This window comes from Syngnathus floridae, chromosome 6 (assembly GCF_059516105.1).
Source record: "Syngnathus floridae isolate MCC-2025c chromosome 6, RoL_Sflo_1.0, whole genome shotgun sequence".
In the NCBI taxonomy this organism is placed as follows: domain Eukaryota; kingdom Metazoa; phylum Chordata; class Actinopteri; order Syngnathiformes; family Syngnathidae; genus Syngnathus; species Syngnathus floridae.
This window is the reverse complement of record NC_142418.1, coordinates 17,718,459-17,743,127: the sequence shown is the minus strand read 5'-3', so window position 1 is coordinate 17,743,127 and position 24,669 is coordinate 17,718,459. Positions and strand designations below refer to the sequence as shown.

Sequence of the window (24,669 nt, the reverse complement as noted above, 5' to 3'; positions counted from 1 at the left end):
ATAGTTCCTCGTCGGGTGATGTGCACGAACCGAGGTCTCTTATCACAATTCCGCAGGACAGATTAATCACGTCCCGTCTTTCACCTGCACGCCCGACGTGCTGCCTTCTTCGGCAGCCATGACACCAGCACTGACGGTGCCAGACTCCAGTCTGCCCACTTACAGCCGACTTTGAAATGGGATTTTAGAACAGCAAGCTATTTTGAACTGTCTTAAATAAAAGTTGGTGATCCTTAATTTATAATGGTAGTCCAGCTACGGCTAACGCTATCCGGAATCTTGTGCCCAAATCCGAGTCTGCCCAGCAACTTGGTCTGGCTGCGGTGAAGCTCGTGTGGCCTGATGGAAAAGTCTGGTGATGTAACAAGCTTCACGCCCACTTCCCGTCTCCTCCACCACTTCAGACTTCCATGAGACTTCTTTTCCTGCCTGAATTTGGCTTTGCAAACACTGACAGACATCACCCAGTTTGGTCCTAAACCTTTTCTTTTTTTTGCCTGACTAAAATACTTTCAAAATCTGTTTTTTCATTAACTCCCAAAGTATTTCAGTGTGAAATTTGAGCATGTTGGAAAGAAACTGTTGATGAGGTGTTATGATGAGAAATAAAGTCGTTTAAACAAAACCTACTTTGGATGTGATCTGGCATCATTCACGCACATCTGTTCCTACTACTTGACTTATGAAGACCATGTCCAGATTTACTGTTGCTATGGAAACATAACAAGATGGACAGTCTCGTACTGACTTGAGCTGAACGGCCTTTTGTGCACTTTACTCAGCAAACTTGATCCCGTTTGGGCTTTTATGTAACATCCAAAATGAACAGCTCTCAGTTTGGGACAATGAAAACCAGGCCGGACGGGAGGCAAAACAGTAGGGGGCGCTCTTCTGTGCTGTCTGGCTGAAAGGAATGCAACGTAAGTTGCTCATTTCCTCCAGGTGTTTGCAACAATAGCGGGTGCTTACAAAGTCGTGGTTAATCCTTTGCTAGCAACTCATTTGAGAGCTCTGAGGTGAGCAGACGTTGATGGAAACAGCTCCGGGCAGCCCATTGGATGAGTAAAACCAGACCAAGCAAAAATTAAGCTCGTTATAGGCCGATTTTTTTTTTAATTCTCTCAATTCAGCCGGCGTGTTTCTCTCCCCCCCCCACCCTTTCGCTCCGCAACATGGAAGCGGGGATTTACATACTGCAGGTAAACTGGGGAATAAAGAACGCAGATCCAATTCAACCTCCGGGGAGCTAATTAGTTACAATTAAGTTTCTGCTTCACTTGTTGTGTGGGATTATTTGGTAAACATCCAGAGAATGTGGAAAGAATCTTGGCCTTCTCCCTGAACCTGAGAAGCGCTCCACTCATATGAGGAAATTTAGCCTTGTGTGGATTTTTATTCATCTTTCAGGCTCCTGTGGTGAGATATTGACATCAGACTTATTAGAGGCGTGTTGAAAGAGAGAGGAGAGCATCCACTTGATGGATTTAAAAGGAATTAAAGAAGTGCATAATCCGCCACTGTGAACACACGAGTGGCCGGTCTTATTAACAGAGCAGAGCCGAGTCGCTGTAAAACCAAGGCCCCGCTTTGAGTTAATTGCACGTTGACTTCATTAACCTTGATGTTCAGTTTGACGCTTCCACTTCCACGCGGGCTCATTATGCCCACAATCACATCATAGTGAGAGCAAAAAAAAAAAAAAAAGCTAACAAATAAAAAGATACGAGGTCGCTTTGGTGTCAATGTCTGATGAAAAGCAAACACGAGATAGAATTGAATAATTTGTGTCACAATGGATAAAAAAAAACCACATTGTGTAACATATGTAATATTAAATATCAAAACAGAAGCTTGTTTCTAATCTTATCTGCTCTTCAGGTGGAGCTCGAGGTGTTCCATGGCTAAGTTGACATTGGCATTCGGTGTGCTATGCGATGCAAAATGTTTCATTATAAGGCAGAGAGGGAAATGACACCTGCTGGGCAAACAGGCCATATATTGTAACGTAGCTTAGCCGCCACTCGCTCAACTGCTTGCACTACAAAGCGGCCCATCAAAGTGAGATCTGAGGGGCTGAGTGAAGAAGATCACGGCTCTTTTCACACCTTGTCAGACCCGCTCTCCTCTAGCACTTCCCGACGTGGCGGCGCTTTTGCTTTGCTGGATTGGCAACTTTTTCCTCCCTCTCGCTCGCAAGAAAATATCAAAACTACAGCCACTGGATGGTTATATTAAAAATTGTGCTTTAATTACTTGCAATGACACGCTTGCTGGCAGGGCTTGGGCACAATGACTGTAATTTCTGGACTATAAGACGCACCCGAATATAAACCGCACCAGCTAAAATTAGGGCAAAATCCGGTTTTGCTCAAATATAATCCGCAGGAGTTTTCATTTTTAATTTCCATATATAGGACAATATGTGCAAATCATAGTTTGAGCAGCTCTTATCTCGTAAAATATCATAAAAGTCATAAAACATTCATATATAAGCCACACTAAAAATATCCATACATTATATATGATATATCTACATATTATTATACACTTGTGCAAAAAGTAGCGGTTTATAGTCTGGAAAATAAGGTACTTTAGTTAAAAATCCAAGACTAAATATGTTTTTCTGCTGTTTAACCTACACGGCAATTACCGGCCAACTTTATTTGGAACGTGTACAAGTAAACAGAAAAGAGACGTGTTTATTAAGTGAAACATCAAGCTGTGGCACAGGAAAAAAAAAACCCTCACCTAAAATGTTAATCATGGTGCACAACAGGCAGATTACAAGGCGCACTGAGCGCCACCCACCGTGCAGCGGGCCCCAAAATGTCACAGGAAAAACTTAACCACATGCCAAAGGCACTCGTCTCCATCAACACAGAGCCAGGGGAGAATTACATCCATCCGCTGACAACCAGCAACAATATGTAACTCAACTGTGGAGGAGACACAAAAATGAGTTGAGAACTTTGATTGTCCCGCGCATCGCCTCCACGCAGATGCGCAGCTGAGCCAGTGCAGCTGGCACCATTGACAAATGGGAAAAAATAGTCCAATTTGAGCTGGTCGTTAGCAGTCGGAGCGCGGCATTCCAGATAAATGAGCAGCTGCCTCGGTTATGGCAGGAGATCTTCCTGTAGAATTCCTGGGAGACCGGCCGGTACCGCAGCAACCCCTTGGCCGGCCGCGCCTTCGATCCGACAGGCCCGGCGTTACGGCAGAGGTGACCTTGTGGCGCCGCTCCTGCCGGGCTTCTTATTTTTACACTCACACCTTGCAAGTCTCCCTTGGCCTCCACTCTTATTTTTTTTTCGATTTGAAGAAACATTGCGGCGGTTTTATTATTAACTTCTTTCCGTTGTGTTTTGTCAACAATGAAGGAGAGTGAATAAGGGGTCGCTGTCTTCCGCGACAATTGGAGTGTCAGTAGTAAAATAGTCAAAAGTTAAATGATTCTAAATGCAATCAAACAGCAAAAAGTGAATTTCATCGTTGGCCACAAAATAAAAAGTAAAATAATTCTGGATGCAGTAAAGCAGCAAAAATCGAACTATGAAATATAATAGCTAGCTAGCTAGCTGTCTAACTATCTTGTATCTAGCTAGGTAGCGAGCTCAGTATCTAGATAGCTATCTAGCTAGCAAGGTAAATTGCTAGCCATCTAAAAAAGTAGACACTTTATTTGCTTTAGCCACAAAAATTGATGTGGCGGACCAGATACGGTCCCTTGGGTTTGACACCTGTTTTTCGAAAGGTGGAGAGAGCAAGACAACTTCATTAAAAGTTTCTCCTCAGGGTTGAGCTGGGTCAAACGCTTTTTGATATTTGAGATGTGATGTATGTCGTTCTCTCCGAGTGCATTTTTGTGCATGCGTCATTGTGTTCCAGCCAATGCCAAAGTGTGTATATATATGTATGTTTCCGTGCCAATGGTGCGCATTGGGCCACTTTCTTCTGCACGCCCACTGTGGCCTGTGGGGCTGTGATGTTTTGTCAATGCCGTTCTGGCTACATTTGCAAGAGAAACAAACACAGACATGGTTGATTCTGCCTGTTTTTCACTCTATTTTCAGGACACGGCGAGTGAGTGCCATAACCCAAGGCGGCACTTAGACGCTAGCAGTTTAGAAATGAACTCGACGCCAAATTAGAAAAGGGCTGCCCGCACTGAAGCGGCCAAGAAAGAACATTCACAGCATAGGAGGATTGAAAAATTCTTTTCAACTCATCTAACACAGACCGAGAGATTCCTCGAATTTTGCTTTGTCCGATCTGGAGAGCGTGCGAGTGTACAAAACAGCTTAATTAGTCTTCTCAGAATTTTGCTATCAACAAGATATTTTTCAGGGACGAGAAATTCTGCTCATCCAACATTATTTCCCACAAGAGATGACGAGGGATGGCCGTTCATGCAAATCCCAGTCGATCAGCAGTTTCTGAAATATTTAGACCGGCCCGTCTGGCACCCGACGACCGGCTAATGTTCCAACATGCATTCTTCCCCGTACCGATGCCGAGTTTGAATTGCACGTTCATCTCGGCCATGTCTACATTCCGAAATACCTCAAGGTACAGTATGTGATTAGCTGATTAGATAACACATTATGGTATAGAGTTTTTTGGTGCTCAGGATTGCAGTGATTTTGGTTTTCGATCAAGAGTGCTAACCCTAATTTGTTGCAGTGATGGTAGCTGAAAACCATTTATAAATCTTAAGATATTGAATAATTCTGAGATATGGCCACTGAAAGAATTTGGTCAATATCGCTTGCATTCATTTGATAACACCTGTGCAAGAAGTCACAGTTTATGCTCGTACTTTGTGCTACTTTGAACAAACGCATTTCCCCAACATCGCATATCAATAGAAAGTTCCACTTGTCACCATGTAAAAGAAAGATCCCAAAGACGAGCTCCGCTCTGGGACTCGTGCAATGACCTCGGTGCCACGCTACGTATGTAGATCCTGTCAACCGTCCATAGGTGTCCCTCGTGATCCCACCTCGTCCGTCCCCCAACCGACAAATGAAGTCTGTTGGACAGGCACGCTCATTATAAATAAGGATGTAAGAAATAAAAGAGGTAGCCCCCTAAAAGAAACACCGGGTCCTTCCTCCCACCCTCGTCATCCCGACCAGTAGAGGACGATAAAAGCATGTGGATCGTGACCTTTCCTCAGGCGCACTGAGGCAAATTAAGACCACACATCTGATGAGAGGAGACTCGAAAGACCTTCCGAGTACAGCCCCAATGCACACACACTTTCGAGTCACTGCACAATGCGCAGGTTATATTCTTTGAGTTCTTTTGATAGCAAGCTGGAGGGCCGTATGATGTCTGCTTCATGCATTAAGAACACGGTTGTTGGAGATGATGATTTGCAACACGTTCAAAATGTACACTGGACGGAAGGAAACTTTGATGAATGACTTCATCTCGGCATCTCTCACAAATGCCGCATGAAGAGTCTCGGACTTGAAGGCCAAAGCCGACCGCTAGAGACTACCTCGGGAAAACTAATTGTTTCCATTTTGAAAGCGATTCGAAAAGCTTTGGGAAACTTTGACAGTTGGATGCAGAGAGACCAAACATCCAGGAAAAGAAGCTGTGACCGAAGCTCAAGGCCATCTTCCAGAACATTTGCTGTTCTGCTCTCTGCCATGGGCTTGGCATTAGGGTCCAAGCCAGTGAAGAGCAACATAAGTTACGCATTACGGGCAGGCTGTAGACTAAATAAAGCGTTCTCCTTGAGGTATAAATGGAAAATGACTCTTGGAAAATCTTTGCTGAGACAAAGTGACAAGATTGTCGTGGAGGTGTAATTAATCATGGGCGTGGAGACAAAGAGCAACAGACCAAGCAGCTTCTAATGTTCTGGAGACACATCTCATAGTTTAAGAGCTACAGTTCCACCCCAAAACAGACAAATGGCAACGAAATAGATGATTACAAGTCAATGTTCTTACCTGATGTGAGACAAGGAGGCCATCATCAAACGGAGCCAAACATGGAGAGAGAAACAAAAACACAGCTGATTAGGGGAAACCATGTTTTGTTTTGGTCTTCTTTTAACTCATTGAACAAACTGCTTTGATCCAAACATATTGAGATCATTCACGATCACAAGACCAGCTTTGTCGTCTTTCCAGATTACTATCCGACCACAATTATATTCGAAAGGTCACTTGGTGTGACCTTTGGGTCACACAAGCCGGCATAACTCGACAGATATAAAACCGCCAATCAATTTGCGTTCGAATCAACATGGCGAACGACTCGATTCTTTGAAGTCGAGATTATGTACGAAGGGCAAACGTAGCATTGAAGCTGTAACGGAGGACGTCTCTTCCTTCCTTCCTTCCTTCCTTCCTTCCTTCCTTCCTTCCTTCCTTCCTTCCTTCCTTCCTTCCTTCCGCCTCGCCTGAATACCGATGCATCTGACTGATTGCCACGTCTGTGGAATCTAATTTGAAAGGTGGACAGTGATGAATGTCTTTCTTCCACTTACTGAGCGTCTGATGTATTATGCATCGGCAACTGATCAGAGGGGCCGATGAGGCGCAGGGAGACAGGGGGCGTCCATGTCCAACGCACCCTGACATTGGTTATATAAACGACTGCACCTCAACGCCTTTCATTTCCCGGCTCGCAGGTCACGGGAGAAGCTAATAGGGCCGTCGTTAACGGGGGACGACTGACTTCAGCTGGGACTGCTCGCACGTTTTGATGACCCGCGCGTTTGACAAAGTCTCTTAACGTAGTGCCTGAACTGTCAGTCTGGAGTATAATTGCCAGAGACACAAACGTGGGCAGCGGTCGGAGGCTAGCACCGATGGGCTACAGACCTGCCGCCGTGATTATCTGTCTGGGTATATCCCGAATTGAAATTTTCTGATTCGAGTGAGAATGAATCATAGCATATTGCGTGTATGGTGAAGCACCCATGGTTGCGTGAGTTTGAGAATGTTTAGCCGGCTAATGAGATTTAAATGAAACTGTTAGGCAAGAAGTCAATAAACATCATCGAGATAGCGTATCAACGCTTTTGTCATTTGGATTTGGCCAATGATGGCGCCGAAGAACAAAGGGAATTTGGACGTTGGACCGGAGAGATGTATCCTCCCAGGTTAGCTTAGCGCTAGCTAGCTGGTACAACAGGATGGCTAGACTGGATGGATTTAAAACGTTACCAAAATTGAAAAGTTCGAAAACCTCGTAAATAACTAGCGCTTGATTAAAAAAACAGCCATCGCTGAACAGATGAATGCGACAGATGCTAAGCTAATGTTCATGCTTGCCATTACAATGGAGTGTTTCGGACACTACTATCTGCCAGTTGAATTCAAAGTCCATTGCTTCCTAGTGTATTAAATGAAGGTTCCACTGTAGTAGACTTTGGAGTAGACATCCCATTGCCATCTGAATGAAATGTTATATTAACCTTTTGGAAAAACCGTACTTTGTTCTTCTCCGTGGGATGAAATGGCCCTGGTAATTGTGCCTGTGTCGAGAGGGAGAAATTGGTTCATTCTTTGCTTAAGTGTCCACCAGGAGGATACTCTCGAGCACAAAGAGTGCTCCTGAGCGCCCATCATGTACACATTTTAATGTGCCGAAGCAATATTAACTGAGCGGCAGAAAAAAAAAAAGCCCTCTTCTCAAACCACAGCAAGTCCAAACAGGTTTATGGCTGCCCTAATTGAACCATTGCCTGCTGGTTTTTATCAAATCCAAATCTTTTTTGCAGTTTGCTACCAGCCCAGAATTTACATCTGAGACAACTCTCTAAAACATACCCCCAAAAAAAAAATCACTTTTCTGATAAGACACAAATAAAACACGGCGGCCATCACTGATTAAAAAGTACATCCGATTCATCATCCGCTATTTTTACACAATTTCTCACTTTAAATGTGAATTTTCAATTGAACCGTGGAACTCATTTGTGTAAGCCGTATTATTCGGCAAACGGCAATGTTTACCAGCCAGAGAGCAAGGGAGCCATCTTTAATTCATTAGAAAAACACACTTTGCGGAAAGACCTTTGGTGTGTGTGTGTTTGCGTTGCTTCGGCTGCTTTAATGCATACTCAGTATGCAAGGGAGGCCGATGTTAAAGTCGTGGATAATAGGTGAGAAAAAGCGGGGTGAAATTCAGTCCTCCTCCGATGAGCCGTTAATTAAGGAGGTGAACATGTTTGAAAGCGGAGGATTCTTCATTAGTCATCGCGCAGCCGCACGTCGCTGGGTGGGAAGTCTCCCCCCGCTGTTTGAGACATGCTTTTCTTGAGTTTACCCACTTTGTTCCTGTCTCATTTTTATTGACGTATTGCCTCCACCTCTCAAGACAGCGTTTTGACTTCCTACTCCTGACCGAGATGGATTTTTTTAGAGATGGATGCCGATTTTTGGCGGGAAAAATACAGATTTCCGATTAATCCGATTACCACATAATAGTCACAAGCAACACAGCCAGAATAAGCAGCAGCCATAGGAGTGTTTCAAAATAGTATTTTTGTTGTTGTTTTTTTTCTTCAAGATACCGCACAACAGTGGTCCACAGCCTTTTTACGAGTCTATAAAAGTGATCAAGTGATCACAAAAATCACGAAAAAAATCTTATATAAGCCGCACCTGACTATAAGCCGCAGGGTTCAAAATTTTGGAAAAAAGTCGCAGCTTATAGTCCGGAAATTACGGTAATTAAAATATAACACATAAAATAACATTTAATGAGCAAATCATATGAATGCTATGAGAATAAATGTGGCTAATGCTATGATTTTGCCTACAGTGGGTGTCCCATAATGGCAGCTATGTTGTCATTACATTTTGACAACGGGGAGCCGATTTCACTGCAAGTGATCTAATTAGCATCTTATTAAAGAAGGAAATCAAAGTCTGGAGCTTGCTCACTTTTTGTTTGGAGAGTTCTTTCATCATTAGAGGGACTGTTGGAAAGACTTTTATTCCATTCTGATCGAAAACTCACGAGCAAACAAATTCACTTTGGTCGGCACCAAATGATAGGCTTTTTTTTTTTTGCTTCCTGTCGTAATGCACTGCCAAATAGACCGAACGGGGAACGTAAGAAAACAACAGCAATGTAGTCATTTAAAAAAAAAAAAAAAAAAAGAGTCTATTTTAAGTCAGGGACAGCTTCTCGGCATTACTGAATTAATCAAATCCAAAGGACATCATCTTCAAACTCGACATCCCCCTAAAGGCAGGCATCTCATTGCGTATGCGGCGGAGGAAGCTTCACAACATCCTAAAAATACAGTGCTCCTGGAAGAGAGGTGCTCTACCAGTCTGAAGAGAACTGGCGGCGGGCCCGTGGGGATCCACGTTGTGATTGGATGCAAAAACTCGGCTTTCAGAACCGGCATTAACGATCCGACCAAAGCTTGCGTTTGACAAAGCGGGGGAGGTTATTTGTTTTTCCTGCGTTTTTCTTTTCTACTGGTCTTTTACCACTCAGCCCATCATCTGATGGTCACCAGGAATAAGGAGGCCTCTGAACTGGGGATTTCTTTTATTTATTTATTTTTGCTTTTTACCCACTGCCTCTTTGAACTAATCGTTTGGCTGCGGGCTATTGCTCTCCTGTGATCATATAATATGAGTGCAATAAAAAGGGTAACGCTTGGACAGTAAATCATTTTGTTTTGCAGTTTCATCATCAACGTGAAAGCAAGAGAAAATTAGAGGCACTGATGAGGTGCTTAAAAGCTTAATGCTGTGGGTTGAGACATTTACGCTGAAGCATATCCATTAATACAATGTTTTTTTTTTTTGAGAGGACATGAAAGATACAATTAAGCATTTGATGATTTTCCAAGACAATGTGTGTTATATAGTTAACAGAAAAAGTGGATTTGTGTCATTTAGTCAAAATTGGGAGTCGTGCTATTACTCTTCTACTCATAAATGTATACTAAAACGTCATGAATATTGCTTTATATTTATTCATGAACTAATTTGAAATACAAGTTGCCATTTAGAGTAGCAATATCCCAAAAAGATCACCAAAAATCTTCCTACACAAGGTTGAATTAAAAAAAAAAAAAAAAAAAAAAAAAAATCTGGCTACCATGGCAACCATGTACGATGCAATTTTGTGGAAAGAAAAAAAAAGATTAATTGCAAAATATATCATGTATAAAATATTTTATTTTAAATGTATTTTATTTATCAAATATTTGTCCTTTATTTGTATTTCTCGTGCATAGCAATGGAGCCATTCGGGGAAGACGCTTCTTGTGAAATGAAGCGGTGCGTACACACCAAGTGCTAAAATGCAGGAGGTCCCTCCCCGCTCGGCTCTGCACCATGAATGAGTCGCTGGCTCCCGCCGTGGGGAGCCGGTGACATGACTGTGATTGGACCAGACACAGGGAAGTTAGATCAAAGCAATCTCTAGTGTTTTGGCCCCCAGCGCAGTGTGGAGAGGGCCCGCCACCGCGCCATGCCGCACACGCGCACCAATATAGTCACACAGCATGTAGAGTCTACATGTAGAATCTACAAATCCATTTTTTTTTTATTATTAGTGTTTGTCAACGATAGAATCAATTGAACAGGAATCTGATATTAAAATTTCCGTGCCTGTTGGGCAGTAAAACCAATTAGAGTAGAACTGGGCAAGGAAATCTTTACTGGGAGACCCTTGCCAAACATTACAGTTGGAATAATGGCTTTAATAACATGACACATTTTTGCTTGGTGAAAAATCTGGAAGGCAGTGAAAATAAAAGTCATTGAAATGTGTGCAAGATGCTTGCTTAAACCAAATTTCAATCAGAAGGGATTTTTTTTTTCTCTGAATGTTCTTAACTCTTCTTATCATCCCAGTGTTGAATTGAAATGATGTTTTCTGGTATTTACAATGAAGGGCACAATCGAAAAATTGCCAGCCTTATAGTATTTTAAGGTATTAAGTACTCGTGGAGGCTGCTGATACCAGCCACCAATACTTAAGGCAAAAAAAGGCTTTTAGCAAGTACATCAGACTTGTGTTCAACTAAATAATAATAATAATAATAATAATTTGGGAGTAAACTGCAGTAAAATCATCATTATTTCAGCATTCACACTTTTTTGCAACACTTCTTAACATTTTTGTATTTTTTTTTATGCAAGACAGGCACATTTGTGTACATGTCATCAGTGTCGCCTGCACTATTGCTGTCAAATTTGTTGTGCACACACATGCTAGGTCACTATGCATCTGAACACACACACAGGTGGACGTATGGGGGTCGAGCTGCTAAAAGTAGGATTTGGTGCCCTCTATGCGACCTTGCAGGTTACACCCACACATGCGAGTGCGCACTATGCTCCAAAAAAAGGAGCACATTCTGATTTTTCAAGACTTCCATTTCATCCTTTCCAGATGTAAGTGTTCAAAAGTGACATTTTCTCTTCCCGTCATCTTCGAAATTAATGCCTCTGTTTAATTGCTCTCATATGGTTAATCCAAATTAAGCACGGCCCCCGAATCAAATATTCCATTTCAGTCGGATTGGCGGAGTTTCCCCACAATGTGCTCACAATCCCAAAGCGCTCTTGAATGAGGAACTTCAAACCTTGGAAAAAACCCAATTTTACGGATGGGGTGAGGGGGGGGGGACTTCTTGTCGGAGAGAATCCTCAATATTTCTAGCTCAGTGGCCTAGTAGTAGAGTGTCCGCCCTGAGACTGGAAGGTTGTGGGTTCAAACCCCGGCCGGGTCATACCAAAGACTATAAAAATGGGACCCATTGCCTCCCTGCTTGGCACTCAGCATTAAGGGTTGGAATTGGGGGGTTAGATCACCAAATGATTCCCGAGCGCGGCACCGCTGCTGCTCACTGCTCCCCTCTCCCCCAGGGGATGGATCAAAATCACATGGGGATGGGTTAAATGCAGAGGACAAATTTCACCACACCCAGATGTGTGTGTGACGATGATCATTGGGACTTTTGGGGGGGGGACTTTTATATTTGCCATGGTGTGAATGCTGAACATGGAAGTGTTTTCGTGGCTTACAAAAAGTACATTTCAAACGGAAAAACTTGCCTAATGGAACTCGATCGTCGATTGGATTGCGCAACAGCGAAAATTCCTTTCTCTCGAAGCGACCGAGCGGAATTGAACGCGTGAAAGGACGACAGAAGCGTCTCTGTGTTGCAATTCATGCGGCTCTTTACGCCGGCTGATTCATCTCAGCGGTGGCTGAATTCAACTTCTTTCTTCCTAACCGAAAGATGAGGAGACCAATTAGAGCTGCGTTCATTAAATATCAAACGTTGGATTTATGCTCGCTTGACTATCATCTCCCAAGGATGACCAAACGCGTTTGAGTCCCGCCACGTTACGCGAGCAGCTGCCCTTATTTATTGATAGCAACAGCGGGTCAAAAAGTTGCAGGCCAAACTTGATGTCATCTGAGAGCACGGCACACCATGATGAGAATGGCGGAAAGAATAACAGTACGAAGATGAGCGAGGATCTACACAAACAAGTTTTGTAACCGTTGAGTGTGAACGTACAAGGTGCGCCAGGTGTTTGGATTTTTAACAATGAAAAATTTCACGTGAATAAATCCAAAAATATAATGATTCATTATAGCGGCTGCAAGAGAGTCGAGCTCATTTGAAGTCATTACAGTAGATCTCGGCGGGCCTGTTGGAAGTCAAATTATAAATAAAATTTAGCATAATAAGGGCCGCTGAATATTTATTTGAGGGTTATATGAAAGTAACTGAAGTGAAATTTCATCCAATGTTTTGCCTGACTTTGCTGTTTCGAATCATCCCGTTAGTCAAATAAGAAAGAGCGGGACTTCCTGGAATTCGAGCCGCGTGCCAGGCCAGTGAGAGCAGCGTGCTGTTTTCCGGCAGCCAAATATAAATCAGGTGTACTTTGTTATGTAACTCGGCGCCATTGCTTTCCAGCGACCGAGACTTTGCGGCACGAAGCTAACGTGGAGTTCACGGCTCTTATTTAGCGGGTCGGCGGAATAGAGAAGGAGCAGCTGAGGGCCGTCTGCTCACGGAGGAGGGCCAAGCCTTAGCGCCGCCTAACAAGTAGGAAAACTGTCAGACGGGATTAATGCACTACCTTAAACCTGAGTTAATAATAAATGGGATGTTTATTCGTTCAAGGGGAAGCCATAGATAACAGCGCCGCAAACCCCGCCTCCTACTGCCAAAAAGATAAATTCTGGTTAAGTGGACGACCCGCCTGCTTTGTGGCTTCCACTTCCCAAATCATTATGAGCAGCACAAGAGTTTTATAGTTACTAATGGAAAAGGTCAGACTGCTTGCCTCAAATGAACAAACTTTACGATACTGTACGATAAATTCAACGGCTTAAGATGCTTTTGGAAAGATTTGTGACAATAGTCTACGCTTATGATACTGGCTGGAGATTGGAGTGAGGTAAGAACTGATACTGAGAACGGTTACGATAATGAGGTAATAATAAAATATAAAAATAAAAATAATTAAATTTAATTAAATTAAATGCAGAGGTCAAAGTTGAAGTATGCAGGTAAAGCTGTTGCTACTCACTGAATGTACATATTATGTTTAAGTCCCTGACCAAGTACTTGAATACTAGTTAACAACCTGCCATGTATATTTGTACTTTGATAGTGCTAGTTTTCACACTTGTGACCACCCACACGGCCCCCGATCAGTGCAAAATCCCCACTAAAGGACTTCAAGAGAATGCTGAAGGCAACCTTTAAACTGGGAAGGGGGGGGTGTGGGGGGTGCACATCCCTCGCATAGCTGCTGATGCATGCAAGAAAATGTGGGAAAGAAGAAGTCAAGGAAACATCATCTTCTCTGCACTCCTTGCTTCCCTCCTGGAGGGCTGCATTAGCCCACGGTGGGGATTTAACTAATGAGCCTCGCTGCTCTCCGCTGAGGCCATCCCAAGACGGCCTTTCTCCGACCGACAATTGGTTCCAAAGGGTACAAATGCGGCCGCGTAGCCCGACTGGCCGACACATTATAAGATAATAAAATAGATAGACGAGATGCAGCGGAGGAGCAATATTTCACTTTGTTTGCTGTTTGCAAATGTGGACCAAGATGTGGGAGTCCATTTTGACCAATTTGTATAATATTTATGCCGTGCATTAGACAATGTTCCTTGATCAAGTTAATATTGATTTTTTTTTAATGCCACAGTGGCGGTGAACTTCTTTTTACACTTGCATCAGTGGAACATGTTCAAATATTACACCTAATAAAGGTTTTACGACAAAGCCAGTTTGACCCTGCAATAGATTTATTCTCTTTCCATGACTTTCTTTAGGAAAAAATGTTTCCCCAATACAAATCCACACAAATCAGGGCTTGAGCATGGTCCAGGAACCAACTATGAGGTTCCACAGTGTTAACACAAAGTCGAGATTTTTATTCCGTTCGGAGCCATCATTATTATGCGTTCCAAAATATACAAATATCAGGGATTCAATTCATAAAAAAAATAGTCATAAAGGAATTGAGGGGATTTTTTTTTTAATTGTACCCAATAATTTGAAAAATCAACTGAGTAAATTTTATATGAGGGGGGAAAAAGCGACCTCACATCATCATCAAATCATCCAGTAAAAAAAAAATCATTGTTGGCTTAAACTGCTTATGACATTTACGTCATAAATTCTCTCAAGATCTCCCATATTTCTGCGACGCGGACAATTCCGCCAACGTGAACAGCTGACAAAGAGTTTATCACGGCGGATTAAGTGCTACTTTTCAAGGTGTTCTTTTTTTTTTTTTCCACGACTCCATTTTTTAGCAGCCCACCTCAGAGAAGAGGGGCGGGGCAAGAGGAAAATCTCTTTCAAAATCCCACTCGACGCCTCGAGGCCGACGTGACAACTTGTCAAACGGTAAACCAGGTGAGCATTTACGAAGGTGGCGAATGAAAAGCGGCGCCCGGCCAACGTTCGTTACCTGTTGTCGTCAGAAAGTGAAAAAAAAACCTTTATGTAACGACTAATTCATTCGTCAGCGTTGTCGTCATCTCCGAGCAACCGCGTTGACCTTATTCCGGGGTGTGTCCGTGTCTTTAAATAATGCCTTCTCAATAGCGGCTGTTTTTGTATTCATGGCAACCGATAATAAACAAAACCTTGCACTCTGACTCATCAGTCACCATCTCAAAAACCCGAATACGTCAAACCACCACGGCGAGTGTTTAGAAGAAGTGCTCAGTGATCCGGAAAGGGAGTCTAAAAAGTAAAACTGGATTTCTGCTCACTTATGAAGCAGGGGCTCATTTGCGTGAATATCACCCTCGGTTGTTAATTCTCAGAGGTTTCCGGGGCGATATAAATCATGACGACAGAAACTCCTCGGAGAGGCCGCGCCGGTCACGCACCTTTTGGGCCAAAATGCATTTGATTTCATTTGTGCGGCGCATAACAAGCCCACTTGATGTCAAATTTAACCCCTTGTTGAGATCATTTGCATTCCAGCTCATTTGCACTCTCCCGCTAAGCAAAACGCTTGTTGGGCTGTGGTGGGGGGGGGGGATCGGAAGCCGGGGGCGATAAATGAGATCAGGTGATTTATTGCGTGCCTCTTAAATGTCATTTATGAAGAAGCAAAGACGTACGAGCGGGCAACGTGGACTGAGCTCATTTCGATGCTCGAGGTGAGCCGTGGCGGGATGCAGGAGGAGGATGCGCATTGTGGCGGAGCCATTGTTCTTCTGCTAATCCTAACTCGGCTTCTCAAACCGACCGGCGCTGCGGCTTTTAAAAAGCAGCAACCCGTTTAATTCTCTACTTTGGGGTGCCATTGTTTTTTTTGCCGCACTCATAAATAAAACAGGGGGAGAAATAGCGATTGAATATGAAGCATGTCTGTAGAAATGCATTGTGACTTGCAAACAAGAGGGTGCCTGACAACACACACACACAACACACACACACACACACTTCCCGCAGCTCGCTTCGGACTGGCTCGCGTCGTCTGCCAGGAGATGTGCAGTGGCAGAGATACGACTGTGGTGCTGAAGAGCACATCAAAGACCGATGGGGGAGGGGGCGAGGGGGGGGTTCTGTGAGAGGTCCGCTTTACCTTTGAACATAGAATAGGATTGGAGAGTGTGCCAGCTCTCTGCAGGCAAGGCTCAGGCTGATCAGAGGCTGCCCGGCACGGCGAATGTGGCAGCGGCGGCGGGCATAAACACTGGCGCTGTAGTCGCTTTCAAAGCTACCCAACGTTGATAGCCGACACGCAGACCCAACGCGCCGCAAACACTCGGAGCTCGGGAGGAGTCACCGTGCACTCGAGTTGCTCCTTCGTACTGCATTTGACGTTAGTTTGAGGAGAATGTATATGTGTGCTGAGCAATTGTGAAAAACAATTGGAGTCCTGTTAATTGTTCTGCAGTTGAGAGTTTGAACTGGGCCGCAGCTGAAGCCTGGAAGATAAAAACAGGATGGAGGTGTTGGGGGGGGGGTACTAATGCTTCGCCACTGCCACTGGACTGTAAAACACAGATGGGACCCTGTCGCGTGGCTTGCTGAGCAGAATGAAAAATGCCCTTATCAAAAATGATTTGATCACAAAGTCTCACATGTTATCTTAATTATTCCTTTTCATCACAACAACTTGGATCAATTAGTTGCCTTGCGAGCCCTGAGCCAAACGCCACGAGCACTGAATTATCATTTAACTGCATTTAACGGTAGACAAAAATGTTCCGGAGCGTCTTTTTTTTATTTAAAATCAGAATAAGTGGCAAGGTTGAACAGTGGTCACTTCTTGGTTTTGATTTTTACAAAATATTAGAATACTGGAATACTGTATTCTAAAATTTAAGACCTTTATGGAAAAACTGTGAACCCCAAAAGTAAAGTCTATGCAACTCTCATCATTTCTGCTCAACGTTGATGTTTCATCATCTTTTTTCTTCTTCAAATTATCTCCCAAAACATGCGTGGGCAAAGAAGCCTTCACAAGCCCAAAGCATTATCAGGTTAAGCAGAAGAAAGCCACGAGTTGGCAGTTTGCTTGCCTTGCGTGTAATCTCTGCCCCCATATCAACGTAACAAATTTCATGTGGACAAAAAAAGAGAGGGGGGAAAAAAAAACACAAGTGGGGGGGTTGTACTGGCAGAGGGCGCACCAATTAAACAGATAATTATGTAAATGTAGCCTTTACTTAGTCAGCGAGTGGGCAGTAGACACAGCCAGCACTTTCTAAGGGGCAAAGTGCAAACCCACAATCACACGAGAGATTCTAGTCAGGCTATGTTTTCATTTACACGCACCTTGTCAGTTTTGATTATCAGAAACATGAACTTAAAATCAAAGGCTGCAAAAAAAGGAGAAACCCTTTGCTTATTTGGCAAAAATAAATAAACTGAGCCTTTTGGTACTTGACGCTAACTATAGGATGACGTCGTTGTCAACTAGCTTAAGCTAAGCTAAGCGAAGCTAGTTGATGGAAAGCTAGCCAGTACACAGATGTTTTAATTTCGGCCTTTGGTGGCGTGATTTAAGCGCCAGTGCCAGTTTGTCCGACCGCTTCCAAAGAAGGAAGGGTGAGAAAAACAAAGCAAAACGGTGCTGGTGACAGGTGCCAGTGCAAGTTTATTAAGAAAGCGGACTCATTAGTATTGGACGTAGCGCTCTTTTTTTTTCTCTAAAGATTTCGCCTGCCAAATTGTGCTTTTGGAAGCCGCTAAGAGCCATTCAAGATGCGCACCACAACAAAATGCTAATGGCAAACACAAAGCGGTGCGCTGACAGGATTTCGATAAAGGGATTGTTAACAGTCAGTCCGTGGTGTGTGTGTGTTTGTGTGTCTGAGGGAGCGAGGGAAGTAAGGATGGCTGCCCGAGCGCTCTAATCCTCATTGCCTATCTGTACACGGAGACGAAAGCAGACCCCCGGAAGGTTCGCTAGCTTGCATGTGCTTGACCACATCTCAGCCGCTTTGATGAGACGCGGCGGCCGCTTGGCAAGGTGAACAAGCGGCTCGACTCGGGTTGAAACATTTATAAAGTTGCCAGCGTGGAGGCCCGGAGACAGGGGGGTCAGCTTCTGATCTAAGCGTGGAACCCCCTTCCTGAGATGGACCCCAGCTGTTGGTGACACAGCGAGGTCCACCTCGAGTCTGACAAGTTTGGGTTGGAGTCCTGCACGGCCGCGACAGAGGCTGACGTCGGAAAGCTAGCTTTTCCGACTTGGGCTCGTGGATAATGTTAGAATAACACAAATGTTAAAACACTGACGGTAACTTGGAAATAGCGTCGATCATTACAGGACGGTTTTTTCCCCCCCCTAAGAGCAGTTTATTCTGTCAGTTTCTTTTTTTCCCCCCTTCCAGATGCATCCGTCAGGATCCGACCTGGTGATTGATTATAAAACAGTTTCTGGGATTCGTGAGTCATGCGTGTCTGTAACGGAATAATAAATGCACTCTTCCCCCCCTCCATTATTATAATCATCTTTTTAGAGAGCAAAGCTAAAACCGTAAAGTAACAAACCATCAGATCTTAAAACCATGTGATGAACGGGCATATGTCAATAAACAAAAATGTTTCAAATTTGTGGCCATTTTAGTTTAAACTCCCATTAAAGGGATTTGGGTGGTAAAATAAAAGTTTTAGCTTTGCAAAAGATATTTTAAATAAACAAATTTATAAATATAAATTTATAATACTATATATAATATATATATAATATATATTTATACATTTATAAAGCGCTCCAATACATTTGGACAATTGTAAAAAATTAAAATAATACTATAAAACGATTTGAAGTTCTTGATGCCTCGTCTTTTGGCTTTTTTCAAAAATTCACATTCAAAATGTTTCCTGTCAAATTCATTCAAATCCATTATGGCAGCATATTAAAGGCAAAAAAAATCACAGAAGCAATTCTTTCTCACGCAATCAGCGCGCCGCATTCAGCCCAGCTCCCGACAAATACAAAAGTCTGCTACCTTTGCTAAAAGTGCGCCGCACGACAATCACGGCGGCGCAGACAAAAAGTTCGCGGCATTAATTGGCGCGCCTCGTATCCACAGGCAATCTGCGGCAAGACACCAATTACACAGAGTTTTAAAGTGTCTAATTGAGGCCCTTCAGTCTGAATATGTTATTGCTTGCCAGCTCTGATTCAAGGATGAAGACAACACGCTCCAACTGCTGCTGCTTCTGCCGCTGCTTACTCTTCAAGGGATATGTGATGTTAAGAGGATGGATGCTCAGCCTTTTTTGCTTCGCCGTCCTTCCACTGAACCGGCGTGCCTTGGGGTGATAATCCTTATTTTGTTGCATTGGCTTATTACAATGCCAGTAGTCATTTTTTTTTTTTTTTTTTTTTTGCATTTAACCACGGGGGCCTTTGCCTTGTGATGTGAGAACGAGACGCTCCACAGGGGGGGTGTATCACAAAGTGGCCTCTAACATATTCCCCAAAAAAATGCATTCTTGGAAAAGAATTGAAGCATTGAAATCTCATTTTATCTGCCCATAATATGTAATCATAAATAAAATAATATATAATAGAAAGTGTGACACAGACCTAAGTTCGGGTCACAGTGATGTTCGTGAGCAGAAAAAAAAAAAAAAAAAAAATTAAAAATACAGCCACCGTACTCTCATTAGGAAGCCCATGTTGGAGGACATAAATAATGCAACGCACTTAGAACAGTGGCCAGCGTCTTTGCACCCACCAGTGTTTTTGATCTCGTCAAGTTTAGCTCACTTTTCCTGCTTTTTTTTTTTTTTTCAGAGACGTTTAACTAAGCAAGTTCCGGCAAATGCACATGTGGTGGTGGTGGAGGGGGGGTGTCACGGGGCAGTCGCTGGCATTTGATGGGGATAAATATGGGATCGTTTGAAGAGGAACCCAAAAGACTCACGCCGCTGTAACACTTGAACTGGGGAAGAGCGGCTAATGAGAACCCGACCCCCCCCCCTCCCTTTTCCATCTTTGGCATCATAAACATTTTTCCAACCTCCCCATGGAAAAAGCATTCTGAGAATTCTCACTTCATTTTCTTGTGCTAAACTTCATCTCATTACTAGAAAGAGTCCAAAGCTTCAGTGAGGTCTTTAAAGTTCTGGTGAGGGTGGGAATATTAGAAGAAATATAAAATGAACCACAAATAAGGCATTTTAATGTACGAAATGAGCTGCTGCAAAGAGATAACACACAATAAGTGCAACTTTTACAGAGGAATTGATTTTGATTCGAGTCACCATAACACCTAGCAAAGTCCCTAAGTGCCGCTAACTCAAAAACAATATAAAATGGAGGCTGGGGGGGTTACTAGAGTTCTTGAGAGTTTATTTGAAGTTCGGGAGTTATTCAAATGGATGCCCTCAATACATGTAATAAATGTTTTTCACTCAGTGGAGACATTTCAGTCCCTTCATTCAAAGTAATTAGTCAATAGAAACATTCTGCGCTTTTAAATTGGAATTCATGTAATATATGCATGCTGGTATGATTCATTTTATGAAATAATTTAATCATCAGAATTCCTATAGGTTTGTTTTGATAGTTGTTTACAGTCCGACCCTCGGGGTGTAGAGTTAAACTTTTTTCGGATTTTGGTGAAAGGGAAATGCGCTCGGCCGAGGTATAAAATCCAGCAAATATTCTCATGACAAAAACAAAAATGCTCTGGTTTAAAAAAGTGAGATGCTATGCTTTCCAAATTAATTGATTCATCGACAACAAAACGATTATCAAATTACCTGCCATTTTTCAATGTATTCATGATTTTCCAAATGATTTCAGGTACTCAATAATAAGAATAAAAATGATCTAGTAATAAGTTATTTATTTATTGATTTTCTTTCTTTACTGAAGTTCAGAGCAGCTCGGCACTGGCCAAAGTTAAAAATAATTAGTCTTTGGTGAGACCATGGGTTGTTCTTCTGAGTCACTCGATGAGTTAGCTGACTGTTCTACCCACAGAGGAGTACAAAGAGAAAGGAGGTGCGCACTTAAAAAAAGGTCACACAAAAAGGTGACAGAAACAATAATGAAGTCATTGAGACATTGGCTTCCTTCTTTCTTTTCAATCTATTTATTTATTTATTTATTTATTTCCCCCCAAACCCGGTTTAAAATGACGACGGGAGCTTATCGAGTTAATTTAACGATGCTTATCCGAGCACACGCCCATCGGATGACAAGCCGCATCATCAGCAAAAAAGATAAGAGCATCTTCAAGCACACTGGGGAGATCTTATCAAGTGGAGATGATGAGGAAAGTTCATCAAAAATGCCAAGTACTCATCCAAGAAACTCAATTACAGTAAACAAAAAAAAAAATAGTGCTTAATTTGTTGCCAGCAGATAATCAAACGGGATTGAGCTGATAAAAGTGATTTGGGAAAAAATAAATAAATAAATCGAATGTATTGTGGCAGTGAGAGCAAGCCAAGTTGACTAAGTCCTCCCTAAAGCAACACGTCAGGATACTCGATCCTCTCATCCTGGCCCTTTTCAAAGACATGAAGGTAAAAAAAATTAAATAAAACTCAACAAAATTATATATAAATTAAAAATAAAAGTTAGCGGCGACAAAAATGATATACATGACAACGGCATTTCATCATGTGTTGTACTAGCTCCCAGACACTCAGCTCAGGACCCAGAGGAGCTTCTGTATCTCCATGATAAACTCATCTGGCATGATTTATTAACTAGTGAATCACTCTTTGCTCCCGCACACACACGCACACACTGCCTGTGTGTGTGTGTACTGCTCCGCAACTTCTCGGGAACAGTAAGCCTTTCCACAGGGACAGTCAAAGTCATTAGCACCTCCAAACTTCCTCCATGCTAATTTTTGCTTTGATATACTTGCTAGCTCATTTAAAGCTGACTTCACAGTGCTGATGCTTCAAACTTTCACCACCCATTACAACTTTTTTGCAAAAAAAAAAAAAAAAGTCACGACAAATTGCGCAAACCCTTAACGCGTTTTAACTCAAATTAATATTTTAGGCTTTTTTTTTAAATCTCGACTGGCTCCGCTTTGAACTCATCCATCATGCTGTTATCTCGGTTGACCTTGAGGAGGTTCAAACTCAGGCAGCTGCTTTTTTTTTTTTTGTGGCGCGCTGATGCCGGTCTCAAGCGGCCGTTCGCTCGGCTGGCACCGGACCGCACAAAGAATGCTGGCATGGCTTCCTCCTGCGAGCCTCCATCTGCCACAAGTCCGACCGAGGGGCTACTTTTTATTTTAGGCCATCTATTCACATTCAGACCCCTCCCCTCCCGGTGGATCCGTCGCCCACGTCCCATTTAGCCCTCACGTCCACTCTTCAAAAAGGCAAACTTGGGGTCCCGAGGCGACGCGAGGCCGCGCTCCATGAAGTGGACTGGAAACATCCGTGTCCTTTTTCCAAACTTGACTATCCTTCACTGTCAGGTGAAGGATAGCCGCGTTGTGCTCGACTGGCCAGAGGAGCAGCTTTGCTCCTCACTTACGCAGCACTTTGAAGAAGAAAAAAAAAAAAAAATGTCGGATGTCTGAGAGACATTTATTTTTTTTTAATTAAGAATTCCAGACTGCTTCATGTTTGAATGATAAATAGTAACGCTCCGCCATCAGCTATTTGCTATCAATGTTTCCCGCAGCTATTTAGCGAGGAAGTTTTCCTGACTTGAAAACACACAGAGTTCACGACCGTACCGTTTGTTCTCGCATAAATCATGTTCAACTTCCCGATGACTACACAAGTCATCCGTGTCACGACATCATTTGTCTAACACGGGGTTTGAAAAAGATAGAGACATACTATCCACGTTACTTTCTTACATTTCATCATTGCGGCTTTTTCCTAACCGCCGTCTTGGCTCGGCCCGAGCGCGGAGGAGTTATGGAGTGAATGATTCCCGAGGCGATAATCTGGAAATGTCTGTAAAAAGTATTGGTCTCCCGCTCCATTGCATCTCAATAGATGAAAAGTCCACCTGGCAAAAAAGGAGCGAGGCTACTTTGGGTTTTTTTTTTTTTTTCTCTGGAGGGTGGGCAGGCGTCTCATCAAGCACAGGTTAGTGGTTTAACCTCTGGCTCCCCGGAGAGCACTCAACTAAACCCCCTTACTGCTCATAGTTGGCACCGAAATAAATCTACGGCGTAATTGCTTTGACTTTTACAGCCAAATGTCCCTTTTAAGACAAAATTGCCACATTTTTAACCGCCGTTTGTTGACGTACGTTTAAAATACGGCCTTGGTATAAAATATAAATGTTGATGCTTTTTTTTTCGGTTTTGGAGATTACGAAAAAGCTGCCCGTTGCTTGAAGTTAAAAAAAAAAAAAAAAAAAAGACCGGTTTTGGTGACTTTCAATTGTTTTACAATTACTCCCCGGAGTGCGCATACATCACGGGTAGCTCGGAATGGAAAGGAATGGAGATTAATAAATCATAAGCCAAACTCGGCTTTCTTCGGCAGTCACCTTTTTTGTTGTAGCTAACGCCCCGATTCCCAGCGGGGCCCGGGTACGGGGAGGCATGTAAGAGAGAACGGCGACAAACGGGTGTCGCAAACCTCGCCGGGGCCCCGCGGCTCCTCGCGAAGCCTCGCCGACTCTGTCCTATCAAAGCGGGTTGGGGGACCTCGCCGCCGTTCCTCGCTAGTCCCACGCCGCGCACACTAAACGGCCGCTGGGAAAAACACTCCAGGTGCTCATTGACTTGCATGAGAGCCGCCTTTGGTTTCTCACGCCGGCGCATAAGAAAGACCGATGAGCCGCTATTGATCTACTGTAGTAAATTATTTTTCTCATGCACAAAGACGAGCACGTAATAAGCAAGGCCTAACCTCGGCCATTATCCTCATCGATCGGAACTATTGTCAGACTGGAAAATAACAGCGGGGTGAGGGGTTTCCAATGCGCTTGTTGACAATGGCGGCCTGCTAGACCCCCCCCCCCCCCCCCCCTCGAGTGCCGTTACCCGCCTAGCGTAAGTGAGACGCGGTTTGCTTTCAAGGACACTTGGCTTCCCAAGGTACTTGTTGAAGAGAAGGAATATTATTAACCCCAGTGGCACGCACTTCCATTTCTTGATATTTGGCGGGCAGAAGCGTCAAAGCATTACATTAGCACATTTCTTTGAATGGCCCAACCTAATTTGACTTTGGGAAAATTGCTCCGCGGAAGGTCAAAACAATGCCACAACAATGGCGGAAATAGGTCATTGTAAAAATAACTAGACGGGGGAAAAAAACTTTAACGATACGCGCTGTTCTTTTTTTTTTTTTTACTCCAAAGACCAACAGAAGCCAAAGTGCTATGACCGGAAACTTGTCAGAGTATAAAAAAGGTAACTTCTTGACTAGAAAAGTTGATGGGAGATATTTCAGGAGCTGGAGTTGAAATCATCTTTTACAATTTTTTTTTTTTTACTCTTGAGGATTCTGAAGTCAAGTTTGTAGTCAAAGTAAACTCACCAAGTACTGACTATATTCCAGTTACTGTACTTCATTTAGATAATTTAGCAGAATATTGGGACCAGAAGAAAGGTCACACAATGACCAAATGGACGGAAATCCTCAGGGAAATATAACCGGCTACGACAATGTCCGCCGTAATATGCCCTTTAAACTTTGAAAGATGTTTTTGAACAAGTGGGCCTGAGGGGGTGCTCAAATAAAGGTGAAATGTTTCTCCA

The 24,669-nt window shown here is 43.2% G+C and overlaps 2 protein-coding genes across 4 annotated transcripts in view; one reads left to right on the top strand and one right to left on the bottom strand.

Moving 5' to 3' along the window:
- The window catches only part of roraa (RAR-related orphan receptor A, paralog a), a 143,977-nt gene that overhangs the window by 103,458 nt on the left and 15,850 nt on the right, over positions 1 to 24,669 (bottom strand). The window lies entirely within an intron of this gene.
- Positions 13,214 to 24,669, top strand: part of LOC148397029 (uncharacterized) — a 37,835-nt gene continuing 26,379 nt past the window's right edge. For 2 of the 3 annotated variants that reach the window (XM_088377975.1, XM_088377971.1), the window contains exons 1-2: positions 13,214 to 13,424; positions 14,797 to 14,899. The gene's annotated coding sequence lies outside the window, so the exon portion shown is untranslated. The remainder of the gene's footprint in view (positions 13,425 to 14,796; positions 14,900 to 24,669) is intronic. The other variant, XM_088377972.1, reaches the window with a different exon arrangement.